Source organism: Rattus norvegicus, chromosome 4 (genome assembly GCF_021556685.1).
Source record: "Rattus norvegicus strain SHRSP/BbbUtx chromosome 4, alternate assembly SHRSP_T2T, whole genome shotgun sequence".
NCBI classification, from domain to species: Eukaryota; Metazoa; Chordata; class Mammalia; order Rodentia; family Muridae; genus Rattus; species Rattus norvegicus.
In genome coordinates, this window is record NC_141537.1 from 179,947,111 (window position 1) to 179,962,796 (window position 15,686).

General features: G+C 47.1%; 1 long non-coding RNA gene across 1 annotated transcript; it reads right to left on the reverse strand.

Annotated features, from left to right (window-relative positions):
* Positions 1 to 2,522: 2,522 nt before the first annotated feature.
* LOC147995141 (uncharacterized) lies at positions 2,523 to 15,413 on the reverse strand. The gene is made up of 4 exons (XR_015686252.1): positions 15,207 to 15,413; positions 5,859 to 5,997; positions 5,380 to 5,541; positions 2,523 to 4,941 (listed from the first exon to the last, which is right to left on the reverse strand). It is a non-coding gene; the product is annotated as an uncharacterized LOC147995141 (long non-coding RNA).
* Positions 15,414 to 15,686: the final 273 nt, after the last annotated feature.

Genomic DNA, 15,686 nt, shown 5'->3' on the forward strand with positions numbered 1-15,686 from the left:
CTTTCTCCTGAGCCTGTCAACCATCACATTAGTGTGCTTCTTGTTGTTGTAACTAACGCATCAGTCAATCCACTTATAGCGGGGAAAGGTTCACCTCACTTGAAGTTTCAGAAGATCCAGTTCATGGTTGATAGGTCCTGGTGCCCTGAAGCCACATCCTGGGGAGGCAGCATAGCAGACCGTAACTGCCGCCATCACAGCCAGAAATTAAAGGACAGGAGACTGATAGGCCCCACACCCTGAAGGTTCAATCACCTCTAACAAAACCACAGGCTGGAGGGCCAACCTTTACCACATAGGCCATCTTGAGGGACATTTATCCAAACCATAACTGTAGTCCTGTGATTCATTAATAATCCAGGATGCCCACAGTTCATTCTCTGCAGTGATCTCTTCAAAGTATAAATCAGATAAGGCCACTCCTCCATCGTGATCCCTGGACATGATCTAAATCCTTCCCTATTACCCATAATGCACTGCAACCACTCTGACCTCATCCTGATCTAACCCCTGCCCTTTGCTATGCATTGGATATTGGCTTCCTGCCTCTTCCTCTTCATCTATCAATAGTCCCAGAACTACTGTGCTTACTGTTCTCTGTCTAGAATTTTCTTCTCCTACATATTCTTATGCCTGACCTTTCCTTATCATTTAGGCCTCCAACCACCTCAAAGATGTCTTCCCTGATCACTCCGTGGGACGTCAGTCTTTCTTGAACTAGCCCAAGTATCTTTGTGCCATCTGTTGCTGCCTGAAATGACCCCATAGATGTTCCTGTCAGTCACCTGTCTCCTTTAAGGTCAATCACACCTGTATCCTATGCATCAATGCATTCTCGTGGTCTGAACTCCATGTCATATGCAGAAGTGGCCAGGGGACTGTCACAGAATGGGTGCTTGAGTGGACACAGCCGGATTCTGTCATGGTGTGGGACTGTTAGGAGAATTCAGTGGGACGCTGTGTAACTTGTCTAGCATGTAATTTGGTGCATAAACAGTCCACAATATTCAGCAGTAACAATCTATGTTCGTTCTTGTATGTGTACTTAGGGGCTATGCATGTGTATGTACATGTGCGTGTGTGTGCATCTGGGGCTGTAGACGTGTTTGTGTATGTATGTATATGCGTGCACACAGGTGTTTGGGGAGGTTGTTCCTCAGGCATTTTTTTTTTTGATGCAGGGTCTCCCACTAGCCTGGAATGGATCGATTTGGCTGGATTAACAACTCCAAACACAGGGACCCGCATGTCTCTGCCTCCCAAGTGCTAGGATCCCAAGCGCCTTCTGTGATGCCTAGACTTTTCATATGACTTCTGAGTATCAAACTCCGCTTGTGTGTGAACACTGTAACTGATCACTCGCCCCAGCCATGAGAGTTAGATTTGGAGGGAACCATGAGAACATACTGTAAGTACTTAAGAATAAGTAAAGATGATATGGGGGGAGGAGAGAAGCCCGGCTGTGCTGACAAGCTCTAGTCTGCTGGAAACACTGGTCTAAGAGATTTACTCTAAGGTAAAATGATGTCTCCATACATTCAACTTAATCATCAATATCAATCGTGATGACAGTCATAGAGATAGCCCTGCTGTGGGAAAGGGAGGGCAAGATGAGGACCTGCAGAACAGGAGGGGCAGTGTCTGTGCTTGGTGCTATAAGACCCAGTGTTCCATTTTGAAAGTCACCATTCAGTCACCTTGCAGGGCAGTTTGTAAATGGCCTAGCCAGAATTGCTGCTGAGTTTAAAACTTTGGCACAAAGATGTCCCTCCAACATCTCCAAGTACCAGGGAATCAGTGTGGAAATGGACGCCCACTGACGATGAGAGCCGCACTTAAACGGGGCTAGGAGAGTGCCAACAGAAGACGGGTTTCTCATCAACTGTCCTCAGGGGTGACAAAGTCATAAGGGGAGATGGTTTAGCATACAGTGGGATATGAATGTGAGGTGTCCCTCCATGGGGTCACATGTTTGAATTCTTGGTCCCACTTGGTGGTACTGTTATTTTGTGGGCCTGAGAAATCTTTAGGAGATGAATTCTCACTGAACAAGGTGGGTCACCAGGAGTGGGCCATGTTGTCTCCAGCTCCAACCCACTTCCTGTCTGTGCTCTGTTTCCTCATTAGCCCAGGTATGAGCAAGCAACCTCATAGTCACAATCCTCTCCCAATCCAGAGAGCCAGTCCCTCCACTGTGCCTTCTCCACCATGGTGGACTGAACTCAAACTATGAGCCAACCTGAACTCTCCTCTGTGCTGCTTCTTTCTGGTGCTCCCCCATGACCAATCGATGTAACAAAGCTTGAAGGAATGCAAGATTCATACAGACATCTGTGGTGTCCGGATCAAGATACCTCAGCTGGTAGAGGGGCTTGCCACCCAGACTGATGTCACGAGTTCAATCCTCAGGGTACATGTGGCAGAAGGAAAGAACTGATTCCTACAAGCGATCCTTTGACCTCCACCAGCACACCATGCCAGACACATGCACAAGATCGACACATGTCAAAACAAACATCATTCATCTCATTACTTTCTCGAAGTCCAGGACATGTTAACGCCACAATGACAATGTGATCTGGTGCTAATAGTTTAACTGACCCACTAAAAGTGACTGGTGACCCGTCCTGCCCACGGAAAGGACCTCTCTGAAGACTGTGTTTAACTCTAGGCATCGCTGGCTGCCCTGCTGTTGGAATCCTGGGGTCTGAAGATGTTGCATAAACCCTGCCAATCATACTCAACCACACAGTGTCCCCCCAAAGCCATCAGGAGGCTAATATGACAGATTTGAGGGTCTGCCCCTGATGACATGAGTCTATTGATCACAGGGCTGGGGACGCATCTCTGCTGACGGCACTGGGAATGGATCCTCGCACTGTGCATGGCACAGCACAGGGTAACCTGAACTTCCGTGACTCTACCAAGAAAACCAGGGCAAAATCACATCTACCTTGTCCTAATGTCATGAGCATTAAAGATAAGCTTGTTGGACTCCAAAATACACAAACCCGAAATTCGCTGTAACCCCTAGACTCTGCCTTTACCCCACCATTGTCTCCTTGTGACCCTACTCTGACACTGGGTCCCTCAGCACTGCTGGTCCACAGTGTCACCCTCTCTGAACTCTTTCGTTTCATCCTGATGATCCTTAGGCTAGAGATCCTGTGTCCTGGATTCATGCTCCTTCCCTTTGAGGTTTACTAGAAAGTCTTCCTGATCTCACTGCGGAAAATATATTCGTGGGGTGTTTGTTTGTTGGTGATGGTGGTGGTGGTGATGGTGGTGGTGGTGGTGGTGGTGATGGTGGTGGTGGTGTGTGTGTGTGTGTGTGTGTGTGTGTGTGTGTGTGTGTTTTGAGACAGAGTATCACTTTGTAGCTCTGAATGTCTCCCCTCCTTGGATAGTCTAGACCAGCCTTCAAACTCATAGATATCTAGCTGCCTCTGTTTCCCGAGACTGGAAATTAAAAGTCTGACTCCTCTCATTAATAATAATTACAAAAACCATAATGGCTTTCTGAGGACCGGCTATGGCTAGGTATGAAAGAATTTCGTTGCCCATTCAGTATGTTCACGGACATAAAACGTGAATGATTCTCGTCTCTTTACCATTTACCAGTTCTCCCAAATAGTATTTCATCTGACACTGCTCCTGGGTCTTTATGGCCTTAGAAAATGTGGAGCCGGGAACAGGCTAGAGGAAACAGTCGTGGGCTGGAGGGGAGGGAGGGAGAGAGGAAGAATAGTGGGAAGGGGAAGAAAACTTAAAAACCAAAGAAGAAAACAAGCCAGTGCTAACGAGAGCTGGCAGAATTAGTCACAGGCCGAAATAAAGTAATGCAAAGTAGTTGCCATGATTCATGCTCAGCTGTCCTGAAGGTTTCTGACACCCCTTGAGGGGTGGCATCCCAGAGTTCCTCAGCAGACAGCCCGCTCAGGCTTTAGCCACAAGAGTCTGGATTCCAGGGTTCCGGGCAATGGCGCGAGTCTGGGTGAAGCCTGGAGATTCTGAGGACAATCCCGCGGTTCAGCGGCTCCTATTCCAGACTCTTCATTTGAACCATCACTGAGGCTGGGGTGTGGCTTAGTGGTCCCTGACAGGACCTTGGTTCTCACTCCCCACCCCCAGAGCCACAAGAGGGAAAGCAAGCAAACAAACAAACAAACAGTAAGAATTACGTTTTCAGCTCAGGGCACCATCTCTGCTCCTCCCAGATGCCCCTTCTTCCTGGACATCAGCCATAAAGTCGTACCTGACGCAGCTGAATGCCAACGTCAAACATGCTGTAGCGTGTTCTTCACAACTGAACCGTTGGTACCTGTTTCTCCATTCCCGTCCCCTCCCTGCTGCGAAGACCAGCTTTCCAAAACACCTGTCCTGTGACTCCGAACCTTCTGTACTCAAACATGGCAGAGGCCCTCACATAGACAACGTGAAGGAGCCCCGGTGCCTGGATCCGGGTGGCATTCGGAATTCTAACCCTTTGGTAAGTGTTCACGCCGCCCTCTCCTGACTAGAAAGCCTCAGAAGGGGAATTCACTCTATGTAGCTTTTGCTTTTGCAGGGTTTCATAAAAGGGACTGAATTGCTTTGCAGGGTACTCATGCTTTTGGGGGTGGCAGACGTGTGTGCCAGCCTACGGCCCTCACACACGAGCCTCATGAGCCACCCAGGCGGCTCAGGTGGCCCTGAGCTCCGCTGTGCTTAGGGTTTCAGGCATCCCCTCCACATCTGTATGGCTTAGTAGCCAGCGCAGCCTCAGCTGTGTATCCCTGGTGAGGGCCTTCAAGTGGGCTGTCTTCTGGAGCGCGGAGAGGACTCTCAGCCAATCAGGGCACGGCGTGCCCACTTCATAGCACTTAAGCTCTCAGCTCCCTCCGCCAGTCACCCCAAGGTCCTGTCTGTCATCACTTCTGAAAAGACTGTGTAACCGGGGTTCTGTGGGAAAACCAAGAAAGAAGAACAAGCAGAGCCTCACTCACTACAAAGCACCCTCACCGTGGAGTATTCCATCCACATATGACCCAACCTGGAGAGCCCCATTTGCTTACACTAATGTCTGCACTGATGCTTGTCCTAAATCGAGTTTACACTGCTAATAAATCGATCGTAATGAGCCACGCACAAGTGGCGATTCTCTGTAAATAACGCTCCCATCGCTGAGTGGAAACCTGGGGCCAGCTCACTGTGGTGTCAGTTACAAACAAGGGTGGGACTGGGTAGGTATGTGTGCAGGGATTGCCAAGCTCAGCCCTGTCCAGCGAGGTTTCAGCAGGACAAGAGTGGCTGAGGCTGGCTTCCAATCACAGAAACAGCCAAGCTTGAACTATAGGATTGAAAGAGGAGGAGCTCCTCCCCTGAGCCCAGGACACTTACCCCAGGATTGCTCATCCCCAACGTCAGTTACTACATGGCTTTAAAATAGCTTATTCTGGACCTGGTAGTGTATGCCACTGTGATCCCAGCACTGGGGAGGATTAGCAGTTCAGTATCCACCATAAAGAGTTTGAGGACAGCCCAAACTTCATTAAGACCTGACTGGAAATAAGAAAAGGGAAAAAGATAAGCTTTATCTCTGATATAAAAAGTTTTATCTCTGATATCGTTAGGCTCAAAGAAACGGTTTTCAAGCCCCCTCACAGTCGACCTTCCTCGCTGTCTGCGTGAGAGATCAAAGTATCCAAACTGGTTTCTGAACGCTGCCCTATCCTTTCCCTTCATAGCCTAAAAAACGAGTAAGACAGATAATGTTCCGCTGAGGATCACGTGATCTCCTAAGGTCAGGTGCTAATTAGCAGTGCTAATTTCTAGAGACCAAATCTCTTCGAGCCTTGTTGGTAGGGGCACATCCTTACCTGGTGGGTCACTGAAGGTGCATCATGGTGACTGCCGAGGACTTGGAGAGATTTGTCTTATTTAGATTGTCGGCATGCACTGCTCTCTGGGTAAACTCTGCTGGAACTGCTTAGGATAGGTGGATTTAGTTTTGTACAACTAATGGAGAACCGGTAGGCAAGAGAAGAAAGAGAGATGCTAGTTTAGTTTGGAAACCATTAAATATAATTGTGTCCGTCTGTCTGTCTGCGTGTGTCTATCTGTCTCTATATGTGTGTGTGTGTGTCTGTGTGTGTGTGTAAGAAAGTGAGGGAGACTTAAGAGATGGAAAAATGACACATTCCAGCCCGTAATATGCTGTAGCCCTCTGTGTCCCACAACCCACAAAGATGCGATGAGACACCACAGGTCAATCAAAGCCAGGAAGGCTGAAATGTGTGCTAAAGTGTGGGGATTAAAATATTATGCCTGACACTGTATAATGCATGGTGGGGAAAAAAAATCTTTGTGAGTATAAATTAGCTTTACTGTTGAGTGTAAAATTCTTCCTTTTGGTTATTTATGAAGCTTCATTTTGAAGATTGCCTTCCCTGGGTAACAAGCAAATCAGAATTTGTCATGTGCAAATCTTGTAAAGATTGCAAGGCCGGGACATAATTAGACTCAGAAGAGTGTGACCAAACTGGGCGAGAAATAAAAACACTCTGTAAAGGAAGGAAGGCCAAGGAAAGGGAGGTCGGGGCGTGGTCGGGGCGTGGTCGGGACGCAGTCAGGCCCTGGAAACCCTTCACTCGGTTTTCCTGATGTGGTGATACATGTTCAAAGTCTGGAGAGAAAGTAAAATTATGTAACAAGTAGTTCTCTTCTGCTATACAAACGGCTGCTATTGTTCCTAGATCAAAGAATTTGGTGAAGTGCTTACACTGCTCTGAGTAGGAAAAAAATATTCAAATCAGCAAGAACAGAGAGCTGGCAGAGGAAGAGAATAGGGGTTGGAGAGGAAGGGCCAGCAGGTTGGCTCAACCCGAAGTGAGTGCCTAAGGCCAAGGGGCTTCTTCCCTCAGACTGGGACACGCCTAGGCTTTCCCCAGGGACAATCCCACTCAAGCTCCAATTGTATTTCCACCCTAAGAAATCAGAAGCGAGGTCCCAGTGCCACACATTTGCCCTTCTGCCTAATCCAGTATGTAATGTTCTGAAGTCATGTTTGAGCTTCCTGTAAGGCACCGCACGGCCCTCCCTAGCCAAAGAAAGACTTGTTTCGAGGTTTGATGGTTCTCACCAAGGCACAGAGAAAATCCCCAGCTGTTGTTCAAACCCTCTTCCATCTCCTGTCTCCAGGGAGGGGAGCCTGGTGCCCGCAGGGACCATTACAGAGCAGTCTGTCCAGGCCTTAGCTTATGAGCCTGCTGAGGTCATCCTCAGGCAGGGTGGGGTGCAGGCCAACCTTGGGTGTGAAAGCGTTGAGGGGGGAAAACCCAGGAAGTGGTCAGATGACTCCGTGCTGGTACTTCGTTGAGTCAGACCCAGGATGGTTTGTTTCAGTGTGCAGAGTAGACACCAAGCTGCCAGGGACACGTCCATCCTGTCTGTTGTCCCTTGGGTGTTTCGCAGACTTCCCGACCTCTTCCCTTACTTTGACCGCAGAGTCAGTGCCTTTCAAGGTCACCATTCCCTCCCGGCTAAGGTACCTGACAAAGTGAGCTGCGGGGCTGCTAACAATACACTCACTCGCTGTGTCAGTATAGTTAGAGCCAGCATGGAGCGTGTCAGGAATCTGGTTCTTGGTTGCACAGAGCCTCCTACAGCCCATAGTCTCTTTAAAATGCTTTAGCTGTTACTGACCATCTTCTGAATCAGCCCCTTTCCTATCACCGGGGCAAAACAAGTGACTTAAAAAGAGGAACGGCTCTGTGCAGTTCGTGGTTGGACAGGATACAGAGAGAAAGGGAAGGAATTCACTCCTGAGGGAGCAGAGGATACAACTGGAACTCTGCACCTCTCCACTGACCAGCAGGCAGGAAGCAGGGTCAGGTCATAAACCTCAAGGCCCACCAGAAACCCACTTCCTCCAGATAAGCTTCATTGCCTGAAGGCTGTATGTTCACACACACACACACACACACACACACACACACACGCACACACACACACGCACACACAGCACCACCAGCTGGGAATGGTGTTCAGATACATGAGCCTGGGGCACATTCATATCCAAACCTTAATCAAGTCATTGTCTACACTCTGAGGCAAATGTCTTAATCTCATCCCTTGAACAGAGCGGTTGCAGTATAAATTCATACAGAGAAGACATCTGATAGAGACAGTGAGTCGTGCACAAAGCAAATTAGGGGTTTCTGGGAACTGAGCAGGCAGTAAGGTGGAAGTGAATTGGGGAGGGGGTGGGGAAAATCGATGTCAGTACTCTACCCATGCATCCAAATAGGCGTTGCTAAAAAACGTTTTTAAAAGGAGTCGATTTCCCTACATCTATGCCCTTTACAGACTTTCTGGGTATGACTGTAGGGTTTTCTGTGGTCTTTCTATACTGTAAATCTGGTGTGAGGATGGTTTTCAAACATTTCTACTACACACACACACACACACACACACACATTATATAATATATATACATATTCTTTTAATGAAAAACTATAGCCCAGAAGTCAAAGGGTCCACACCCATCCTGCCATGTTGCTCATGTCCGTGGGTTCCAGTAATTATCCTTAAAAACACCCTGAGAGCAATTTCTTAGATTAATGACCTCCAGTGAGGCTGACACCCTCAGAAGTTGGCAAAATTTCTTATTAGAAAATGTGCGGGTGGAATTAAGTGTAGAGACGGAGAGGCTGTGCTGCCCTGGCTGAGGAGATCCGCTGCCATCCCAGCCCTCTGAGTAAGGAGGATGGGTGCCAGAGGGTCAGAACACAGAGAAGGGATTCGAGACCAGAGCGGTGTGCTTTGTAAAGCAGAGGAAGAAGGAGCCTTGAGCCAGCAAGAGTGGGTCTTCAGTTAACAAGCTAGAAGGACCAGAAAGGCTATTCTCCCTAGAAGCTTGCAGGAGGAATGTGAGCCTCCCGAGCCTTCCCGACATGAGGCTCAGAAGCTCCATTCTTACAGGGGCAGCGTCCGTGGCCGAGCTCCGGATGACTTCCGCCACAGATGCCTGATCTGACAGAGAGGGGGACACAGGAAGTCACGGAGATTCCCATCATAAATGTTAGGACAGACCTAGGCTCTGGGCAGCTTCCTCTCACTGTGCAACCTAAGAAAGTCAGCATAAAGGAAACACCATGTGCTGTGCCTCACAGATTCAGATATTGTGGGCCATGGTCACTCGCTCCACCTCTCTGGGCCTATAATGGGCAGAACGGCGCATGGCAGGATGGGTGTGGACAAGAAAAGCTGCTGGCCTGGTGCAGACCAGAGTAGGGAGAGGAGAAAGGTGTGTGTTGGGGGTGGGGGACAGAGGGGAGGAGAAGGAAGAGGAGGAAGAGGGAGAAAAGGGGGAAGGAGGGGGGAAGAAGAAAGGGAGGTGAAGGGGAAGAGGAAGGAAACGAGGAAGAGGAAGGGGAAGAGGAGGATAGAGGGGAGGAGAAGGAGGAGGAAAAGAGGGAAGAAGGAGAAGGAGGGGAGGAAGAAGAGGAGGAAGAGGAGGGAAGGAGGAGGAGGAAAAGAAGTAGAGGATGAAGGGGAGAATGGGAGGGAGGAGAGAAGAGAGAATATTCAAAGTCACTGTTTCTATAAACCACTACATTTCTGCTTCACCAAGGAAGAAAGGAAAGAGAGTGGAGCAGAGGGGCTCTGTATGTACAATAAAAACACTAAAAACAGGAGCCTAGGGCTGCTGGAGAGATGGCCCAGCAGTCAAGAGCACTGGCTGCTCTATCTGATGACCTGGGTTTGATTCCCAGAACCCTGAGGTGGCTCTACAGTAACTTTCTCTACAGTACCTTAGGCACTTTTCTGACCTCCATAGCGACCAGGTACACATGTGGCAAACAGACATATAGGAAGGCAAGAATGTCATACAATAAAAATTTTAAAAAATGCTATAAAATGTAAAACAATAAAAGCAAAAAGAAAGCAAAAAAAAACAAACAAACAAAAAAAAAGTAATCCATTACACATAATAGTCTGGAATCTGAGCCTTCTAGGCAGGATGGTGCCTATGGCACTGGGTGGCATGGGGACGTATGCCAGGCAAGTGCGCCTGCGTGTTCTGCATTTAGAAGCAAGGCTGCCATGAAGTCGTGCTGCTGTGACACAGGCCAGTGCCTAGAAACCCTGTCAGTTTGCTGCGTACTTGATTTTGATTTAAACTGTGGTCACTGCCCAGGCAGCAGCATCTTACTGCTACCTTTGTCTTGGACAACCCGCCCTCCCCTTTTCTCTACAATCTTAATGGCTGTGGTTTAAAACCTTAGCCCAGTGGTAAAACAGTTGCCTCACAAGAGCCAGGCCTGGATTTGCTCCTCAGCTCCAGAGAGCAAAACAAAGGAACAGCCCCAGGGGTTGGAGAGAGGGCTCAGCGGTTAGAGCACTGGCTGCTCTTCCAGAGGACTCAGTGACTCCCGAACCCACGCAGAAGCTCTCAACTACTGCCAAGTCCAGTTCATGGAATCTGATGCCCTCTTCTGACATCTGGAGGCTCCTGCATGTATGTGGTGCACAGACATATACTCACAATACGCATTAAATATTTAATTTAAAAAAAAAACTTGGGTACTGTCCACTGTACTTCACACACACACACACACACACACACACACACACACACACACACAATGATAGGAAACCTGTACCCATCCTACACTCCATCCCCAAATATGGTACAACATTCTCAGAGCTGAGCACGAAAAATGCCCTTAAGAAACAGTGAGTTGTGTCCACAAGGAAATGAGCAGAGGAGGAAGACCTGTGAAAGTGACAGGTGAGGTGTCCCAACTCTCCTGGGAAAGAAAACAGAAATTAATATTTCATAGAATAAGTCTAATTGTTTTGCTGCTAAATGAGGTGCTTTTGAAAGCACAGGTCCTTTGAAATTCAAAACACAGCGTAAACTAAAAACAGAAGTATGTCCTCTGTGTTTGTGTGCGTGTGTGCGTACATGTGTGCACGGGCTTGTTTACGGGTGTGTGTGGGTGTGTGTGTGTGTATAATGAGATTTGAAACCCCATCTCGATTTTTTTTTTTAAGAGTTGGCAACATGACTGTAGGGATCGACGCGTCTATTCACTGACAGCCAAAGCACTTTTTGTTTAAACTGTCAGGTTTTATTTTTCTACAAAATGATCAAAAAGATATTTTCCCATCCTCTTTCTTATCTGAACTGCTAAAGGAAGTTTTAAAATGTAGAAAAGGCCGTCATGCCTTTACTCCCCGCACTTAGAAGACAGGTAGGTGGATTTCTGCCAGTTTGAGGCCAATCTGGTCTGCATAGCAAATTTTGATCCATCCAAGTGAGACTCTCTCAAAACAGACAAGCTGAGTTAAAAGGGCTACCAGATGCAAGCATTTGACCCCTCCCAATAGGGATCCCCCTTATCGGAGATTTAAACTACCCATGGGGGCACTCTCAGACTTCTGAAACTAACTGCATCCCGAGGTAGACATTGCATTCTGAGGACCCAAACACAAGGAGTCTAGCCTAGAAAATACAGATGCCCAAAACTATCTGTATTTCTACAAATCCAGAAGCAAAATACCATAATCCCTATAAGAAGAAAGAGAATTGTGCCTCTCTGGATACTATGACAAATTCCTGGGAGACTACAAAAGGAAAGGGGCATGTTTGGTACCTGGTCCCAGAGTGCTCAGCCCTTCAAGGTGGGGAGGGCGGAGCAGAGCACCGAGTCATTGAGGAAACAGAGAAAGCCTGTGTTCTGTGGCTGTCAGACCCCCAGCCTGTGGGACAGGTCTTTACCCTCCTAGTTCATCTTCTCTGGAAGGCCATGATCGATCAACACACCTAGAATTTTACTCTACAAATATCCCAGATGGTTTTAAACCAACCAAGCTGACAATGGAGACTAAATATCTCAAGAAGAAACAGATTTCTTTGGGAGAGAGATCTACGTCACAAATATTACCCCATATATATGCTAGCTTCTAATTTTCCTTCATGACTTACATCAAGACTCTGGACTTCTCTTCCTCCCCTCCAACCCCCGCAAGTTATTCTGATAAACTCACTGTGTTCCAGGCTGAGGTCGAAACTCAGTGGTAGAGTGCTTGCCAGACACGTATGAAGTCCTGGGTTTGTTCACCAGCCCAATCTCAACAAAGGAAAAAAGGGAAGGAAGGGGAGAGGAGGGGAGGGGAGGGGAGGGGAGAGGAGGGGAGGGAAGGGAAGGGAAGGGAAGGGAAGGGAAGGGAAGGGAAGGGAAGGGAAGGGAAGGAAAGGGAAGGGACTAAACAAGCAAAGGAACATGACTGTTTTTCCTCCACAGTGGATGCTAAGGTTCAGCACACACTGGTACTGGTTTCCCAGGCCTCTTTTCTTCTTGCTTAACACCAGATACACCATGTCACCTTCAGGGATCTATTCTGGTTCTTTTCCACACCAGGGGCCCCTTTCTTCCCGTTTGGACACTTGGCACTAGGTAAACTACCCTCCCCTGCCAAGTCCTCCCCAGCTTCCCACGAGGAGCACCATACTCCCTTTGCAGTGTCCTGGTTTTGCCTGAGGTAGAACACATGAAAACAGCACCGAGGTCTCCGTGTGGAACTCCTGCATTTCCCATCATCGCTGCTCGGGTGCTCCCCACTCAACAACACACAGTCCACAGACCCTTCTCAGCCACCACAGTGTCTCCTCTGTGGAAAGCTTTCTTTCGCTATCCCAAACACGGCTATTCTCGCCCCTGGTCCTCTCTACTGCTTCCAGGCATCTGCTCTCCTCTCTCTGCTCTGTTTCTCTTTTCCTTATGATTTGTTTTTGTTTTTTTTAATTCTGCATATTTGTGTATGTGCATGCGTGCACGTGCCTGTGGGGGCCAGAAGAGGGCGTCCGATCACCCTGGGGCAGGGGCCTGTGAGGCTCCTCCTATAGATGTTGGGAAAGGAACTTGAGTGTTCTGCAAGCGTGGTGTGTCCCCTTCCTCCCTGAGCCATCTCTCCAGTCCCTCTGCTTTATTTCTTGTTGTGCATCATGTCAAGGATTCCCCTCCTTCATTCACCTTATGGATCTGGTTTAAGTCTGTGTCTGTTGAATCGTGAGCGCATTTTGTGGTATTATTCACCACCTACAGTGGGCAAACAGTAAACACTCACCACACATTCAAAAAAGTGCATGACCATCATGCGGCTGTTCTTCCATACGCGGAAACACTACAAGGATGACTATAGAGTTAGCCATGACTTCTCTAGGACTAAGCAGAAGGAAACCGCAACCTAATCCTGGATGGACTTTTTTGATTCCATAAGGAATGGATGGGGCTTCTTAGACCTTCCTACCAGCAAGTGGAATGAGAGGCGGTATCCAGGGGTTGTTCTTGCAAAGCAAACTGCTTCAGTGCTTTCTGTCAACAAGGCGAAACTGGAATCTCGTAGCATAAACATCTATTGCAGTCGTTAAGCATCGCGATCAGCACCGATAGTCATACAAAGCTAAATAACTTAAATTCAGCCTCAAAGCGGACGCAAGCAACAGGGAAAGGGGGGGCCACACATGAGTTTTTCCCCCAAAGATATATCTTTTCAGAAACTCTAGTCCCGTTACTTGGCTGCAAGGGGGTTTGGGGGGACCAGAAAGCCAAATTCGAACCTTAACTAAAGGAGTCCAATCAAAAACCAATGGCAGAAGATAAGGCACCGAACAAGATGGGTACGCCACCTTGTGGGAGCTGGAAGTATTGCACCTCCCTAGAACTCAACTCCAGGTAGACCGAGGGAAAATGCTCACCACCTTTGGGTGTTTTGAGCAAAGCACGTGGTGTTTTTAATATTTAGAACTGTCAGAATGCATTCTTAGAAATATATTCTGAACCACTTTGATCAAAGAATGATGCAGCATGCTATCCATGTTTGAAATAAAAAGTTATCTTCTTTATCAAATGCTTCTTTTCCATTTGTCTAAACTAAAGGTATAGATATTCAAGGGGAAACTGCCTTCTAGCAATAAATAAAACCAGTAACATCTATTTTGATGAAGCAGCCTTAAAGAATAATGAGATGTCTCAATGCCTGTGGAAACCTGTACCGACCCAGAGCTTAAATTTTAATTCATTCAAATGTCCTACACGATTTAATTAAATAAAATGAGGTGGGGGAGATGGGTCAGCGTGTTCTGCTCTCACACCCGGATCCAAGTTTGTTTCCTAACACCTTGTCTGATGTCTTGTCACCGTAACACCAGCTCCAGGAGATCTGGTGCCCCCTTGTGGCCTCCTCAGGCGCACGCACGCGCGCGCATACACACACACACACACACACACACACACACACAAATGCATGTGCACTTAAATTTTTTTAATATTAAAAATTTAAAAAGCATAATCCCTCCCCCAATAAACTCAAAATAATATTCTAAGGGTTGCGAATGTCTCCATTCTGTACAAATGAATTTTGATGTGTCCCAACAAGAATTTAGAGGGGCATATGACAAAACCAAACACTTTTGCATGCTCTTAGGCATGAAGTCATACGGGGCCTTTTAGAAGATTACAAAACACAACCCACCTTTCTTACTGGAAGAATTGTCTGTGGCACCAAGCCTAAGGCTCTAGCATTAGAATCATAAAGTCTAATGATGGAAAGTACCTTCAGACAAGGCAGACCGACTGGTGACTCATCCTGTGAATCCTTAGGCTGCTGGATTATTTCATATCCCATTCATCTTTGTCTGAGAAGTCACAAGCATAAAAAAAAAAACAAAAACAAAAACAAAAAAAAAAACAAAAAACAAAAAACAAAACAAGAAAAAACCCTCTCACCACAAAAAAAAAAGTAAATAGATTACCTAAGTGGGGAGGAAGAGGACTACACAGATCATGTGAATCCAGGAATCCCAGAATGCACCAGTGGCCCTCTGTTCCTAAGGGGACACTGAGGTTCATGGGACCCCAGGAGGATGCTAGGGAAGTGCTGCCCTCAGTTAGCCTGGGATCTCTAACCACATGTCCCTTCACAGATGTTAATGCACAGATTATATATATATACATATATATATATGTGTGTGTGTGTGTGTGTATATATGTATGTATATATATATATATGTATATGTATATATATATTTGTGGGGTGTGTGTGTGTGTGTGTGTGTGTGTGTGTGTGTGTGCCTACCTAAGGCACATATTTGAGAAGCTCTGGTCTAAACCTGTTTCTTACATTGTCAGGAAGGACTTGATACCATCAGTACATACTTGCCCAGCCCAAGGAAACTAAAATCCAACAGCACAGCAGAGCCAGGCTCCAGCTATTACCGATCCCTCTGGTCAGGAACTTTTTCTCTTCATGATGTCATGTGGCGTTTATTCATTCTTTCCAAATTGCCATGATTCAACGCGAAAAACAAAATGTTCACCCGAAAAGCACTTTTTAATAGCATTTTTTTATGTCGGGTTTTATATGGTCATTGACTACGAAAAGACCCAACACCCCTGGATCAGCTCCACCCCTAAAGCTGAGACTTCTCCAGTGACATCTTTGTGGTTTCCTCAAAGTGAGAGCACTCGGTAAGAATAGAAATACAAATGAGCCCCACAAACTCTACCATTTCTGCCTCTCTGGGGCTTGAACCCAGCTGTTCAGTCAAATGAGCTTGGCTCTAGAATGTTCCTTTTGAGCAGAGTGTCCTTGACTACAGATGAAATGATTCAAATATTTAGAGAGAACTGGTCACG